Below are 14576 nucleotides of genomic sequence, written 5' to 3'. Positions count from 1 at the left end.
AATAGTACAGCCACATGCTATATGGGCACTGGCTTGGTCAAGTAAGCTAGTCAGCCTTAGGTGTTGATGTCGTCGTACCGCAGATGGGATAGCTGCCTTGCGGGGAGTATCCTCGGCATAGATGGGGGGACCGATTTGAGGACGTACTCTCAGTTTCGTGTGCCAGACCCGGTGGGCATGTCACATCTTTGGGGGATCTAGTCCAAAGACCTCATCACAATCTCCCTGCCGGTATACCAAATGGTGTACTACGCTAGCGACGGCTAGTGGCAACAAGTCGGGATTGTGTCATGTGGGTAAAGTGTATGACCTCTGCAGAGTGTAAAACTATTCGAATAGCCGTGTCCACGGTCAAGGACAGCACATGAATCTTTCTTGACATACAGGACCTGTCTTGCTTATTTCCTCTTTACCCCTATTCTTGGAACCTATGAAGAGTGTGAGTTGATTGAGGATCCTCACTTTGATGAAAGTTATTCTGGAGATAAAACACATTCTCATCAAAAACTGCTTTTATCCAACTGCTTTATTTGTCAAACAAAATTAGCTTTATGCAAATGAGCCATACAGCCTTCCTTTGAAGTCACATGTAGCTATTAGGTCCTTCCCCGTGGGAGGCATGTTGAGTACGTAAGGTACTCATGGCAATAATTTTGTTGACAACAGAGTTACCTGGAGACGAAGATGATGACTATGACTACTATGGTGATCTGTAGAAGTGAGGTCACGTGGACTACATCGACTGCCTGTGGCTAAGATGGAATCGCTACGCATTGTACTTTCTGTTGTTTCTCTGAATGTAATAAATGTCATGAGACATTTCGCTAGGTATGTCTTGTGACAATATATATTACTTGTAGTACCTTTTATGCATTGTGCAATGATATCATTTCACTGTGTTGTCAACAATGATCCTGGGGTTGACAAATATACACAGAAGGGTCTGGAAGTTAATTCCGGGTTCTCACAGCCAGCCAGCTCGCCGATGGAGCAAACTCATGCAAAGGTGGCGGCAGCGGGCGGACGTCGATGTATATGTACTGGAGGTAGCGGTGTCACGCCTCATGCGGTATGCTTATTGGCAGTATGGACTCGAGATAACGCCGACGAATTGAGGAGAGGCAGGAGGTCTGGAGTGGCGTCAGCTGGCTCTGTGGTGGAGGTGTTTATGCGAGAAGGAGCTGAAACGGAAGGAGAGGCTGCAATTGGAAAGAATGCAAAAAAATATTAACCCACATATTTCATTCCGGAAAAATGCTAATATCGATGGAGCGATGATTTCCGTGGCTAACCCTACCTATCCAAACAACCACTTAGAAAAAGCAAAGATGGATGCATTAGGAAAATTAAGATTTGAAATTGATTGTCATGGAACTAAATTTTATTAATTGGTAACATGCTATCGGTTCCTGCCCGTTTATAACGTGTTTAGTTAGGAATTTTTTTGGAAAGATTAGGAAAGTTTTTATTATGAGGGTAAAAAACTCAATGTGAGGAGATATGATGATGAGATGTGAGACGAAAATAAACCAGACAAAAATAAACTATGGACGCAATCCTATCAACTCAGACATTAGGAGTAGAGATACCTCGCGAGCGCATCCACCCGTCGTTGGTTTAGAGGACCTTGTTTCTCTTTTCTGACGGAGCAGGGGCAGAAGTAAGCATAGCCGCAGAGAAAGGGCAAAACAAAATTAGTGGGGCTCAACTAAGGGCACATATAAGTGTAATAAAAAGCAGATAAAAAGGTTCACCAACATGCCCAATATAAAAAAAACAATACAATCACAAATACTCACATACAATCACTCCTACGACGTACGTACGCACACCCTGCCTGAGCACCTATGAGATATTTAGTTGACACAACATCTTTAAATTAACAAATTCACAAGCACGCTTACAACATCAAATTGATTTCACTGGATCTGTCATGAAACAAATTGATTCAGATGTGCTAGAATGGCCAGGACTTAACTTTGTGCAATTTAAAACAAAATTTATAGTTAAACTTTGTTAAGGGCACATCATGGTTTTCGTGTAGCCATTTTTGTGTAGGTACATACCAATTGATTTAAAGCCATTGCAAAACCAAAAACCTTCCAATTTGAAAAATGTGTGCTTAGCTTATCTCACATTAGGGCACACTTAAATGTGGAAAGTGGCAGTGGATAATCTGAAATATCTGATATTCATACATGAGAAATGCCTATTCATATCCTAAACATCCACATCTAAACTAAAATGAGAATGAAAATGAAAGATGTCCGGGTTTAATTTACAAATACAAATATGGTACCTGCCCAACCGTGGCGGCCTCCCGATTGCTCAAGATCCCCAAAGTCGTTGGATCCCGCACAAGGGCACACCAAGTTTTAAGTTTTAGTTTATAAAACTTACGATTTTGTCACTTGCAGGTTTGGAAACTTACTTTTGTCAAAATGTATTGAAAATGGATCTCATTTGAAAGTCCTCGTTGCCAGAAACACGAATATGCAAACAAAACTTAACTTGGACTTTTGGTTCAAAAGGTATGAAAGATTAAAAATCGAAGCCAAAACAAAATGGGGGTTGTGTGTCCTCGCCTCTGCGTGCTACAAACCCTCTCCCATGAACACAACTGACGTCCTCCGCTCAAACTCCTCAAGAGAAAAACTTGGACATTTTAATGCACCATGTCACATAAGTGTTGGGGAACGTAGCAGAAATTCAAAATTTTCTACGCATCACCAAGATCAATCTATGGAGAAGTCTACCAACGAGGGAAGGAGAGTGCATCTACATACCCTTGTAGATCGCTACGCGGAAGCGTTCAAGTGAACGGGGTTGATGGAGTCGTACTCGTCGTGATCCAAATCACCGATGATCCTAGTGCCGAACGGACGGCACCTCCGTGTTCAACACACGTACAGCCCGATGACGTCTCCTATGCCTTGATCCAGCAAGGGGAGAAGGAGAGGTTGGGGAAGACTCCATCCAGCAGCAACACGACGGCGTGGTGGTGGTGGAGGAGCGTGGTACTCCAGCAGGGCTTCACCAAGCACCGCAAGTGACGAGGAGGGAGAGGGGTAGGGCTGCGCCAAGAAGGAGATTGAATCGTGTCTTTGGCAGCCCAAAACCTCAAGTATATATAGGGGGAGGGGAGGGGCTGCGCCCCCACCTAGGTTCCCACCCCTAGGGGTGGCGGCCAGCCCTAGATCCCATCTAGGGGGGCGGCCAAGGGGGGAGAGAGGGGGGCGCACCACTAGGTGGGCCTTAGGCCCATCTGAGCCTAGGGTTTGCCCCCTTCCACTCTCCCTTGCGCCTTGGGCCTTGGTGGGGGGCGCACCAGCCCACCTGGGGCTGGTCCCCTCCCACACTTGGCCCATGCAGCCCTCCAAGGCTGGTGGCCCCACTTGGTGGACCACCGGGACCCTCCCGCTGGTCCCGGTACATTACCGATAAAACCCAAAACTTTTCCGGCGACCAAAACAGGACTTCCCATATATAAATTTTTACCTCCGGACCATTCCGGAACTCCTCATGACGTCCGGGATCTCATCCGGGACTTCGAACAACATTCGGTAACCATGTATATCTATTCCCTATAACCCTAGCGTCATCGAACCTTAAGTGTGTAGACCCTACGGGTTCGGAAGTCATGCAGACATGGCCGAGACAACTCTCTGGTCAATAACCAACAGCGGGATCTGGATACCCATGTTGGCTCCCACATGCTCCACGATGATCTCATCGGATGAACCACGATGTCAAGGACTTAATCAATCCCGTATACAATTCCCTTTGTCTATCGATACGATACTTGCCTGAGATTCGATCGTCGGTATCCCGATACCTTGTTCAATCTCGTTACTGGCAAGTATCTTTACTCGTTCCGTAACACATCATCCCGTGATCAACTCCTTGGTCAAAGTGTGCACATTATGATGATGTCCTACCGAGTGGGCCCAGAGATACCTCTCCGTTTACACGGAGTGACAAATCCCAGTCTCGATTCGTGCCAACCCAACAGACACTTTCAGAGATACCTGTAGTGTACCTTTATGGCCACCCAGTTACGTTGTGACGCTTGGCACACCCAAAGCACCCCTACGGTATCCGGGAGTTGCACAATCTCATGGTCTAAGGAAATGATACTTGACATTAGAAAAGCTTTAGCATACGAACTACATGATCTTGTGCTAGGCTTAGGATTGGGTCTTGTCCATCACATCATTCTCCTAATGATGTGATCCTGTTATCAACGACATCCAATGTCCATGGTCAGGAAACCGTAACCATCTATTGATCAACGAGCTAGTCAACCAGAGGCTTACTAGGGACATGGTGTTGTCTATGTATCGACACATGTATTTGAGTTTCCTATCAATACAATTCTAGCATGGATAATAAATGATTATCATGAACAAGGAAATATAATAATAACCAATTTATTATTGCCTCTAGGGCATATTTCCAACAGTCTCCCACTTGCACTAGAGTCAGTAATCCAGTTCACATCGATATGTGATTAACACTCAAGGTCACATCCCCATGTGACTAACACCCAAAGAGTTCTGGGTTTGATCATGTTACGCTTGTGAGAGAGGTTTCAGTCAATGGGCCTGCAACATTCAGATCCGTATGTACTTCGCAAATTTCTATGTCATCTTGTAGATGCAACTACTACGCTACATTTGGAGCCATTTCAAATAACTGTTCTACTTGGAGCTATTCTAAATTGTTACTCCATTATACGTATCCGGTGTCTCTACTCAGAGCTATCCGGATAGGTGTTAAGCTTGCATCGACGTAACTCTTTACGTTGAACTCTTTATCACCTCCATAACCGAGAAACATATCCTTATTCCTCTAAGGATAATTTAGACCGCTATCTGGTGATCTACTCCTAGATTACCTTTGTACCCTCTTGCCAGATATGTGGCAAGGCACACATCAGGTGCGGTACTCAGCATGGCATACCGTATAGAGCCTATGACAAAAGCATAGGGGACGACCTTCGTCCTTCCTCTTTCTTCTGCCGTGGTCGAGCTTTAAGTCTTAACTTCATACCTTACAACTCAGGCAAGAACTCCTTCTTTGACTGATCCATCTTGAACACCTTCAAGATCATGTCAAGGTATGTGCTCATTTGAAAGTACCATTAAGCGTTTTGATCTATCCTTATAGATCTTGATGCTCAATGTTCAAGTAGCTTAATCCAGGCTTTCCATTGAAAAACACTTTCCAAATAACCCTATATGCTTTCCAGAAATTCTACGTCATTTCTGATCAACAATATGTCAACAACATATATTCATCAGAAATTCTATAGTGCTCCCACTCACTTCTTTGGAAATACAAGTTTCTCATAAACTTTGTATACACCCAAAATCTTTGATCATCTCATAAAAGCATACATTCCAACTCCGAGATGCTTACTCCAGTCCTTAGAAGGATTGCTGGAGCTTTGCATACTTATTAGCATCTTTCAGGATTGACAAAACCTTCCGTTTGTATCACATACAACCTTTCCTCAAGAAAATCATCGAGGAAACAATGTTTTGACATCCTATCTGCAAGATTTCATAAATAATGTAGTAATCGCTAATATAATTCCAACAGACTCTTAGCATCACTACAAGTGAGAAAGTCTCATCGTAGTCAACTCCTTGAACTTGTCGGAAAACATCTTAACGACAAGTCAAGCTTTCTTAATGGTGATACTTACCATCATTGTCCGTCTTCCTTTTAAAATCCATATGTACCTAACAGCCTTACGAACATCAAGTAGTTCTTCCAAAGTCTACACTTTGTTTTCATATATGGATCCTCTCTCGGATTATATGGCCTCGAGCCATTTTGAAATCCAGGCCCACCATCGCTTCTCCATAGCTCGTAGGTTCATTGTTGTCTAGCAACATGACTTCCAAGATAGGATTACGTACCATTCTGAAGTAGTACGCATCCTTGTCATCCCACGAGGTTTGGTAGTGACTTGATCTGAAGTTTCACGATCACTATCATAAGCTTCCACTTCAATTGGTGTAGGTGCCACAGGAACAACTCCCTGTGCCCTGCCACACACTAGTTGAAGAGACGGTTCAATAACCTCATCAAGTCTCCACCATCCTCCCACTCAATTCTTTCGAGAGAAACTTTTCCTCGAGAAAGGACCCGATTCTAGAAACAATCCCTTATTGCTTTCGGATCTGAGACAGGAGGTATACCCAACTGTTTTGGGTGTCCTATGAAGATGCATTTATCCGCTTTGGGTTCGAGCTTATCAGCCTGAAACTTTTTCACATAAGCGTTGCAGCCCCAAACTTTTAAGAAATGACAGCTTAGGTTTCTCTAAACCATAGTTCATGCGGTGTCATCTCATCGGAATTACGTGGTGCCCTATTTAAAGTGAATGTGGTTGTCTTTAATGCCTAACCCATAAACTATCATGGTAATTCGATAAGAGAAATCATGGTATGCATCATATCCAATAGGGTGCAGTTATGGTGTTCGGACACACCATCACACTATGGTGTTCCAGGCTGTATTAGTTGTGAAACAATTTCCACAATGTCTTAATTCTATGCCAGACTCATAATTCAGATATTCATCTCTATGATCATATCATAGATATTTTATCCTCTTGTCACGACAATCTTTCAACTTCACCCTGAAATTACTTGAACCTTTCAATAATTTAGACTCGTGATTCATCAAGTAAATATACTCAACATCTACTCAAATCATCTGTGAAGTAAGAACATAACGATATCCACTACACGCCTCAGCACTCATTGGACTGCACACATCAAAATGTATTACTTCCAACAAGTTGCTTTCTAGTTCCATTTTACTAAAAACGAGGCTTTCAGTCATCTTGCCCATGTGGTATGATTTGCATGTCTCAAGTGATTCAAAATCAAGTGAGTCCAAATGGTCCATTTGCATGGAGTTTCTTCATGCATATACACCAATAGACATGGTTCACATGTCTCAAACTTTTCAAAAACGAGTGAGCCCAAAGATCCATCAACATGGAGCTTCTTCATGCGTTTAATACCGATATGACTTACGTGGCAGTGCCACAAGTAGGTGGTACTATCATTACTATCTTATATCTTTTGGCATGAACATGTGTATCACTACGATCGAGATTCAATAAACCATTCATTTTAGGTGCAAGACCATTGAAGGTATTATTCAAATAAACAGAGTAACCATTATTCTCCTTAAATGAATAACCGTATTGCGATAGACATAATCCAATCATGTCTATGCTCAACGCAAACACCAATCTCGATGGTAGAGGGAGCGTGCGATGCTTGATCACATCAAGTTTGGGAAAAACTTCCAACACATATCGCCAGCTCACCTTTAGCTAGTCTCCGTTTACTCCGCAGCCTTTTATTTCGAGTTTACTAACACTTAGCAACCGAACCGGTATCTAATACCATGGTGCTACTAGGAGTACTAGTAAAGTACACATTAACACAATGTATATCCAATATACTTCTATCGACCTTGCTAGCCTTCTCATCTACCAAGTATCTAGGGTAATTCTGCTCCAGTGTCTGTTCCCCTTATTACAGAAGCACTTAGTCTCGGGTTTGGGTTCAACCTTGGGTTTCTTCACTAGAGCAGCAGCTGATTTGCCGTTTCATGAAGTATCCCTTCTTGCCCTTGCCCTTCTTGAAACTAGTGGTTTCACCAACCATCAACAATTGATGCTCCTTCTTGATTTCTACTTTTGTGGTGTCAAACATCGCGAATATCTCAAGGATCATCATATATGTCCCTGATATATTATAGTTCATCACGAAGCTCTAGCAGCTTGGTGGTAATGAGTTCGGAGAAACATCACTATCTCATCTGGAAGATCAACTCCCACTCGATTCAAATGATTGTTGTACTCAGACAATCTGAGCACAAGCTCAACAATTGAGCCTTTCTCCCTTAGTTTGCAGGCTAAGAAAATCATCGGAGGTCTTATACCTCTTGACGTGGGCACGAGCTTGAAATTCCAATTTCAGCCCTCGAAACATCTCATATGTTTCGCGGCGTTTCAAAACGTCTTCGGTGCCTCAACTCTAAACCGTTTAACTGAACTATCACGTAGTTATCAAAATGTGTATGTCAGATGTTCGCAACATCCACAGACGACGTTCGAGGTTCAGGACACTGAGCGGTGCATTAAGGACATAAGCCTTCTATGAAGCAATGAGGACAATCCTCAGTTTACGGACCTAGTCCGCATAATTGCTACTATCATCTTTCAACTAAATTTTCTCTAGGAACATATCTAAACAGTAGAACTGAAGCGCGAGCTACGACATAATTTGTGAAGGCCTTTTGACTATGTTCAGGATAGTTAAGTTCATCTTATGAACTCCCACTCAGATAGACATCCCTCTAGTCATCTAAGTGATTACATGATCCGAGTCAACTAGGCCGTGTCCGATCATCACGTGAGACGGACTAGTCATCATCGGTGAACATCTTCATGTTGATCGTATCTACCATACGACTCATGCTCGACCTTTCGGTCTCTTGTGTTCCGAGGCCATGTCTGTACATGCTAGGCTCGTCAAGTCAACATAAGTGTTTCGCGTGTGTAAATCTGGCTCACACCCGTTGTATGTGAACGTAAGAATCTATCACACCCGATCATCACGTGGTGCTTCGAAACGACGAACTTTCGCAACGGTGCACAGTTAGGGGGAACACTTTCTTGAAATTTTAATGAGGGATCATCTTATTTACTACCGTCGTTCTAAGCAAATAAGATGTATAAACATGATAAACATCACATGCAATCAAATAGTGACATGATATGGCCAATATCATATTGCTCCTTTTGATCTCCATCTTCGGGGCTCCATGATCATCATTGTCGTCGGCATGACACCATGATCTCCATCATCATGATCCCCATCATTGTGTCTCCATGAAGTTGTCTCGCCAACTTATTACTCCTACTACTATGGCTACCGGTTAGCAATAAAGTAAAGTAATTACATGGCGTTGTACAATGACACGCAGGTCTACAATAAATAAAGACAACTCCTATGGCTCCTGCCGGTTGTCATACTCATCGACATGCAAGTCGTGATTCCTATTACAAGAACATGATCAATCTCATACATCACATATCATTCATCACATTCTTCTTGGCCATATCACATCACATAGCATACCCTGCAAAAACAAGTTAGACGTCCTCTAATTGTTGTTTGCATGTTTTACATGGCTGCTATGGGTTTCTAGCAAGAACGTTTCTTACCTACGCAAAAACCACAACGTGATATGCCAATTGCTATTTACCCTTCATAAGGACCCTTTTCATCGAATCCGATCCGACTAAAGTGGGAGACACAGACACCCGCCAGCCACCTTATGCAACTAGTGCATGTCAGTCGGTGGAACCGGTCTCACGTAAGCGTACGTGTAAGGTTGATCCGGGCCGCTTCATCCCACAGTGCCGCCGAATCAAGATTGGACTAGTAACGGTAAGCATATTGAACAAAATCAACGCCCACAACTACTTTGTGTTCTACTCGTGCATAAAAACTACGCATAGACCTAGCTCATGATGCCACTGTTGGGGAACGTAGCAGAAATTCAAAATTTTCTACGCATCACCAAGATCAATCTATGGAGAAGTCTACCAACGAGGGAAGGAGAGTGCATCTACATACCCTTGTAGATCTCTACGCGGAAGCGTTCAAGTGAACGGGGTTAATGGAGTCGTACTCGTCGTGATCCAAATCACCGATGATCCTAGCGCCGAACGGACGGCACCTCCGTGTTCAACACACGTACAGCCCGGTGACGTCTCCTATGCCTTGATCCAGCAAGGGGAGAAGGAGAAGTTGGGGAAGACTCCATCCAGCAGCAACACGATGGCATGGTGGTGGTGGAGGAGTGTGGTACTCCAGCAGGGCTTCACCAAGCACCGCAAGTGACGAGGAGGGAGAGGGGTAGGGCTGCGCCAAGAAGGAGATTGAATCGTGTCTCTGGCAGCCTAAAACCTCAAGTATATATAGGGGGAGGGGAGGGGCTGCGCCCCCACCTAGGTTTCCACCCCTAGGGGTGGCGGCCAGCCCTAGATCCCATCTAGGGGGGGCGGCCAAGGGGGGAGAGAGGGGGGCGCACCACTAGGTGGGCCTTAGGCCCATCTGAGCCTAGGGTTTGCCCCCTTCCACTCTCCCTTGCGCCTTGGGCCTTGGTGGGGGGCGCACCAGCCCACCTGGGGCTGGTCCCCTCCCACACTTGGCCCATGCAGCCCTCCGGGGCTGGTGGCCCCACTTGGTGGACCACCGGGACCCTCCCGCTGGTCCCGGTACATTAGCGATAAAACCCAAAACTTTTCCGGCGACCAAAACAGGACTTCCCATATATAAATCTTTACCTCCGGACCATTCCGGAACTCCTCGTGACGTCCGGGATCTCATCCGAGACTTCGAACAACATTCGATAACCACGTATATCTATTCCCTATAACCCTAACATCATCGAACCTTAAGTGTATAGACCCTACGGGTTCGGAAGTCATGCAGACATGGCCGAGACAACTCTCCGGTCAATAACCAACAGCGGGATCTGGATACCCATGTTGGCTCCCACATGCTCCACGATGATCTCATCGGATGAACCACGATGTCAAGGACTTAATCAATCCCGTATACAATTCCCTTTCTCTATCGATACGATACTTGCCCGAGATTCAATCGTCGGTATCCCGATACCTTGTTCAATCTCGTTACTGGCAAGTCTCTTTACTCATTCCGTAACACATCATCCCGTGATCAACTCCTTGGTCACATTGTGCACATTATAATGATGTCCTACCGAGTGGGCCCAGAGATACCTCTCCGTTTACACGGAGTGACAAATCCCAGTCTCGATTCGTGCCAACCCAACAGACACTTTCGGAGATACCTGTAGTGTACCTTTATAGCCACCCAGTTACGTTGTGACGTTTGGCACAACCAAAGCACCCCTACGGTATCCGGGAGTTGCACAATCTCATGGTCTAAGGAAATGATACTTGACATTAGAAAAGCTTTAGCATACGAACTACATGATCTTGTGCTAGGCTTAGGATTGGGTCTTGTCCATCACATCATTCTCCTAATGATGTGATCCCGTTATCAACGACATCCAATGTCCATGGTCAGGAAACCGTAACCATCTATTGATCAACGAGCTAGTCAACTAGAGGCTTACTAGGGACATGGTCTTGTCTATGTATCCACACATGTATCTGAGTTTCCTATCAATACAATTCTAGCATGGATAATAAACGATCATCATGAACAAGGAAATATAATAATAACCAATTTATTATTGCCTCTAGGGCATATTTCCAACAATAAGATAGGATGATCTCCACCGTGTGGGCCCAACGACCCACCGGGCCCTTAGATTCGCGCCCTGATCGGGGGCGCTCAACCCACTATGGTTGACGGCCCCCTGTCGCATGCACTATATAAAGAGGTGGGGGCCGGCGGCTCGCCCTACGAGGTACGTCGCAACATCGTACATCTCACCTAATCCCCTACCGATCTAGGGTTAGTGCAGTGCTGATGGGAAGCGCCGCCACCACTTCGCCCACTACTCTCTACCATCACCGGCCACCGTCACCATGGCCGGCACCAGTGGCTCCTCGAGGAAAAGGTAATACCTATCACCACTACTGGAATCCCCATGCCCACTGGATCAACAGATCCTATCAATGGTATCAGCCCAGGTTGGCGTTATGGATTTTTGGTAGCAACAGAAATCCCCTCCCCAAAGAACCCTAGAACAGGGCAAAGAAAAATTCCTCTCCGGAGAAAGTAGAGCCGCCGTTATGGCCGCGCCGTTCCTCTCGATCCGGACGGGCATCGGCAAGCCGAGCCGTCCAGAAGAAGAACCACCGGAGTTAGCCCAAGGGCTCGCCAGAAAAGGAGAAGGGGGATTTCTTATCATTTGCCTTTTGGTTTTTCTATTTCTTTTAAATTTCATATTTTATTTATGTTTAGTATGTTTTTTCAATACCTCCACTTATTTAATTGTGTGAGATTTTTAAAATTCAAAAATGTTTCTCTAAAATTCATATGAACTTTTTTCTAAATATGCATGAACCCTTGTTGAGAAATGCACAAAAAATTGTACATATCCATGAACCTTTTTTGAGAAATCACCTCTTGAGTCCTGACCTGTCCTTAGCATAATTAAGGACTGTGCCACTTGCTGCACCTTACTAGTTTTGTTACTTGTTACTTGCTACTCCCTCTGTTCCAAAATAGTTGACTCAACTTTGTACTAACTTTATATAAAATTGAGTCATCTATTTCGGAACGGAGGGAGTATAAATTATCTTGCTATCACATTATCTATCGAAACTATGTTACAACACTTGCAGTGAAATCCTTGCCGAAAACTGCCTATCAATTTATTTCGGAAATGTTAACGCCCACACGTGTGGGCGTTTGCATCTCGCCCACACGCGTGGATCCGCGTCCGTTCAAGAGCGCATGAATCTTGGCATGTTTCTAGTGCCACATAGGACTGGCCTGGTGTGTGGGCGTTCAGACGGTCGCCCACACGGCCGTTTCACCACACAGAAGGGGCTGGTGTGTGGGCGTTCAGCAGTTCGCCCACACGCCACTTTGCACGCACACACAAGGGCTAGTGTGTGGGCATTTGGCATCTTGCCCACACGCCCTTCTCCTCTCCCATACCCAAGCTGCTAGTTGCCATGTGTTTTTGCACTGCACATGGCAACTGCCCCTAGTGTGCTTTTATAAGCAGGTGGCAACTCTCTTTTTTTACTCGAGTTTGCCATGTGTTTTGCAGGGTACACAACAACTGCCTAGTGTGCACGTAAGCAGATGGCAACTCTCTTTTACCGAGTTGCCATGTGTTTTTGCATGGTACATGACAACTGCCCCAACGTGCACGTACATGGCAACTGCCCTAACGTGTACGTAAGTAGATGGCAACTCTTCCTTTTTACATGGCAACTGCCCTAGCATGCTTGTGAGCACATGGCAACTCTCTCAACTGCCTAGTGTTAGTATGTGGCAACTCCTAAAGTTATGAAATCATGGCAACTACATTAGATCAGACCATACATGGCAACTGCAGTTGAGCAACCATGGCAACTGCAGTTGTCCGACATGGCAACCGTAGTTCAGCGACATGGCAACTGCAGATAAACGAACATGGATGAGGGTCTGGACCATGGCAACTGCGGGCGCGCGGTGGGCGTCACGCGTCGCGTGTGGGACCAGAAGGGTACGAGGCCTGACATACGGGTGTGTGGGCGTTATCAACTTCGCCCACACGCACGCGTGTGAGAGGGTTCAGGAGGGAAAAAGATGTGTGTGGGCATTAGTTGTTTTGCCCACACGTAGGTGTGTGGGCTGGTTGCTGTCCATGCCACACGAGGCGTATGGCACAACTACCCGATACACCACACGTGTGGCAGTTATCGGGACCCTAAAAAAAGCGCTGGACGGCAATGAAGGCGTGTGGACGAGTTGGCTAAAGCCCACACGTGTGGTCGTTAACATTTCCACACGTGTGGTGTATCGGGTGGTTGTGCCGCACGCCCTGTGTGGCACGGAGACGACCCCGCCAGAACGACCGCGTCCGGGCGCGCGCAGCCACAGACCGCATGTCCGGTGCAGCACGATCGCCCCACACGAGCATGTATGGGCGAGCGAGCACGCGGCCCGCACGACTCGTCTCGGCCGTCGCCCCTCCCCGCCTGCGAGCCACACGTCCCATGTGTCACACGCCCTGCGTGTCAGTAACCACGCGTCCCGTCGCGATTGCCATGGTCCGGACCCTCTTCAGTTGCCATGTTGCTGAACTACAGTTGCCATGTTGCTGAACTACAGTTGCCATGTCGAACAACTACAGTTGCCATGGTTTCTCAACTGCAGTTGCCATCTTAGGTCAAGTGCCAGATGTCATTTTTGGGCAACTGCAGTTGTTGCCATGTATGGTCTGATCTACTACAGTTACCATGATTTGAAAAACTTTAGGAATTGCCACCTACTAACACTGGACAGTTGCCATGTAGCACTAAAAAACATGGCAAAAAGCATGTTTCGGGTAAAGAGAGAGTTGCCATCTGCTTACAAGCACGCTAGAGGCAGTTGCCATGTACCCTGCAAAAACACATGGCAACTGATAGCTTTGGTGTGTGGGAGAGGAGACGGGCATGTGGGCGATGGTGGTATCTTTAGGAGTTGCCACCTACTAACACTAGACAATTGCCATGTAGCGCTACAAACAGACGTGGCAATAATAACATGTTCGGGTGAAAGAGAGTTGCCATCTGTTTACAATCACAAATAGGGCAGTTGCCATGTAACCCTCAAAAGACATGGCAAATGACAGCCTGGGTGTGGGAGAGTGGGAGAATGGGCAGTCGCGGGAGATGGGGAACAGAAATGGTGCGTGGCATGCGGGCGCGACATCAGTTTCATCGCACGCCCCAACTGGCGAACCGTTGACCGCGGAGAGAAAACGGCGTGCGGGCGAACTCCCTCACACGCCACACACACGAGTTGTCCTACGTGGCACACAAATTCAGTCTT

Source organism: Triticum aestivum, chromosome 6A (assembly GCF_018294505.1).
Source record: "Triticum aestivum cultivar Chinese Spring chromosome 6A, IWGSC CS RefSeq v2.1, whole genome shotgun sequence".
NCBI lineage: Eukaryota > Viridiplantae > Streptophyta > Magnoliopsida > Poales > Poaceae > Triticum > Triticum aestivum.
The sequence above is the reverse complement of the archived record's forward strand: the minus strand, read 5'-3'. Positions refer to the sequence as shown.